The sequence below is a fragment of the Ovis canadensis genome, chromosome 18 (genome assembly GCF_042477335.2).
Source record: "Ovis canadensis isolate MfBH-ARS-UI-01 breed Bighorn chromosome 18, ARS-UI_OviCan_v2, whole genome shotgun sequence".
In the NCBI taxonomy this organism is placed as follows: domain Eukaryota; kingdom Metazoa; phylum Chordata; class Mammalia; order Artiodactyla; family Bovidae; genus Ovis; species Ovis canadensis.
Window position 1 is genome coordinate 60,372,885 of NC_091262.1, and position 3,271 is coordinate 60,376,155.

At 40.2% G+C, this 3,271-nt stretch overlaps 1 pseudogene; it reads left to right on the forward strand.

Moving 5' to 3' along the window:
- Nucleotides 1-2,194: 2,194 nt before the first annotated feature.
- On the forward strand, nucleotides 2,195-2,909 carry LOC138423408 (PITH domain-containing protein 1 pseudogene; annotated as a pseudogene).
- Nucleotides 2,910-3,271: the final 362 nt, after the last annotated feature.

Below are 3,271 nucleotides of genomic sequence, written 5' to 3' on the forward strand. Positions count from 1 at the left end.
CATTATATAGTGTCCTTCCTTATCTCTTGTAGTCTTCTTTATTTTAAGGTCTATTTTGTCTGATATGAGGGTTGCCACTCCAGCTTTCTTTTGCTTCCCGTTTGCATGGAATATATTTTTCCATCCTCTCACTTTCAGTCTGTATGTGTCTTTAGGTCTGAAGCAGGTTTTTTGTAGACTGCATATATATGGGTCTTGTTTTTGTATCCATTCAGCCAGTCTGTGTCTTTTCCTTGCAGCATTTAGTCCATTTACATTAAAAGTAATTATTGACATATATGTTCCTATTGCCATTTTCTTAATCATTTGGGGTTGATTTTGTAGATCTTTGTTCTTCTCTTGTATTTCTTGACTATATAAATCCCTTTAACATTTGTTGTGAAGCTGGTTTGGTGATACTGAATTCTCTTAACTTTTGCTTGTCTGTGAAGCTTTTTATTTCTCCATCAACTTTGAATACAATCCTTGCTGGGTACAGTACTCTTGGTTGTAGATTTTTCCCTTTCAGTACTTTAAATATATCCTGCCATTCCCTCTGGCCTGCAGAGTTTCTGCTGAAAGATCAGTTGTTAAGCATATGGGGTTTCCCTTGTATGTTACTTGTTGCTTCTCCCTTGCTGCTTTTAATATTCTTTCTTTGTGTTTAGTCTTTGTTAGTTTGATTAGTATGTGTCTTGGCATGTTTCTCCTTGGGTTTTATCCTATATGGGACTCTTTGTACCTCTTGGACTTGATCGACTATTTCCTTTTCCATGTTGGGGAAATTTTCAACTATAATCTCTTCAAAATTTTTCTCATACCCTTTCCTTTTCTCTTCTTCTAGGACCCCTATAATTCAAATATTGGTGCATTTGATATTGTCCCAGAGGTCTCTGGGACTATCCTCAGTCCTTTTCATCTTTTTACTTTATTCTGCTCTTCAGAAGTTATTTCCACCATTTTATCTTCCAGCTTATTGATCTGTTCTTCTGCTTCTGGTATTGATTCCTTCTAGAGTATTTTTAATTTCAGTAATTGTGTTGTTTGCCTCTGCATGTTTATTCTTTAATTCTTCTAGGTCTTTGAATTGATTCTTGCTTTTTCTCCATTTTGTTTTCAAGGTTTTTGATCATTTTTACTATCATTATTCTGAATTCTTTTTCAGGTAGCTTGCCTATTTCCTCTTCACTTATTTGGACTTCTGTGTTTCTGGTTTGTTCCTTCATTTATGTAGTATTTCTCTGTCTTTTCTTTATTTTTTTTTTTAACTTATTGTGTTTGATGTCTCCTTTTCCCAGCCTTCAGGGTTGAATTCTTTCTTCCTTTTGGTCTCTGCCCTCCTAAGGTTGGTCCAGTGGTTTGTTTAAGCTTCATATAGGGTGAGATTTGTGCTGAGTTTCTTTGTTGTTGTTGTTGTTGTTTGTTTATTTGTTTGTTTTTCCTCTGATGGGCAAGGCTGAGTGAGGTGGTAATCCTGTCTGCTGTTTATTGGGTTTGTATTTTTGTTTTGTTTTTTGTTTAGATGAGGCAAACTGCACAGGGTGCTACTGGTGGTTGGGTGATGCTGGGCCTTGTAGTCAAGTGGTTTCCTTTGTGTGAGTTCTCACTATTTGATACTCTCTAGGGTTAGTTCTCTGGGAGTCTAGGGTCTTGGAGTCAGTGCTCCCAATCTAAAGGCTCAGGCCTTGACCTCTGGTCAGGAAAGAAGATTTCACAAGTGGTTTGTTATGGCATTAAGTGAGATTAAAACAAATACCCCAAAACAATAAACCAAAGATGAACCTCAGACAAGTGACAGTTACAAAATCAAGCAAATAATAATTAAAATAATGGAATATACACATATACATATATACCCATAAGCAAAGTCAAAACAGTTCAACAAAAATAAAGTAGAATAGATTGATCTGGCGAACAAAGGAAATCAAAAATTTTATTTACCAGTTAAGAATAAAACTAACTAAGCACAAACTGGAAAACAAAATTAAAGCAAGGTGCCAAGTGGGGAATAAAGCAATGAAAATAAAGCTAACACATATGTTGAGAGAAATGGAAAGAAAGAATAGATATGCAAAGTTAAACAGAGGTAGATGAAGATTTATATGCATTAAAGATTAACTGCAAGGGGAAAAGAACAGTAGGAAAGGCAAAGGAATAAATGTAGAAAAAATATAATAGGTTAAAAAAATTAAAATTAGGTCAGAGCACAAAGCGAATGGTGGGGAGTGGCAGTGGCAGCAGCAGGGCCAAGGTGACGTATGGGCGGTGGCGTCACCATGTCGCACTGCCACAGACACGGCAGGGCCGAATGCCGCTGCACTGCCAAATGGGAGGTGCCACCAAATGGGAGGAGCGGCCAGAGCAGCACAGCCTAGCCTACAGCCCTTACCTGCTTATCGACCTGGAGCGGCTGCAGTGCCTCAATGAGAGCTGCAAGGGCAGTGGCCTCCTTGCCCTCAAGCCGCAGGAGGAGCAGACAGATGGCTCCAAGTTTGTTGAAAAGGATGCAGATGAACAGCTTCTGTTTAATATTCCATTTACAGGCAATGTCAAGCTCAAAGGCATCATTATAATGGGAGAAGATGATGACTCACACCCCTCTGAGATGAGACTGTTTAAGAACATTCCACAGATGTCCTTTGATGATACAGACAGGGAGCTGGATCAGACCTTTAGTCTGAACCCAGATCTTACAGGGAATTAAAGTATGCTACAAAAATGTCTCATTTTCCAAATGTCTATCCTCTCTCAATTCATATTTCAAAAAACTTTGGAGCCGATACCACAAAGGTCTTTTATATTGGCCTGAGAGGAGAATGGACTGAGCTTCGCTGACATGAGGTGACCTTCTGCGATTATGAAGCATCAGCCAATCCAGCCGACCACAGGGTCTATCAGGTTACCCCACAGACACACTTTATTTCCTAAGGGCTGGCCGCGACTCTCACAGAGGCGTTGTGTCGGTGAAAAGTATGACATCCTGCTGGGAAGGACAAAGAGAGATGGGGCTCCAAAGAGAGTTGGCTGCCACAGCCTCTTTCAAGCTTTGTCTTTGGGGCTTGCTGCAGAAACCTGGCCTATGGAAGACACCACACCCCCAGGAAGGGTTGTGTGGGTGCCAAGGGACAATCATGGTTCTCTGGGGCCCTACAGAAATTGGGTCTTGGGCTGGTCAGTATCTGGAAGCCATGGATAATGCCTGCCTTCCCAGTTTATGTGGACATGGGATCTCCAGTGTCTTGTCGCTTTGTGGCAGGATTACCGTGTGACTTGTTTTTTAAAATGGAAACTA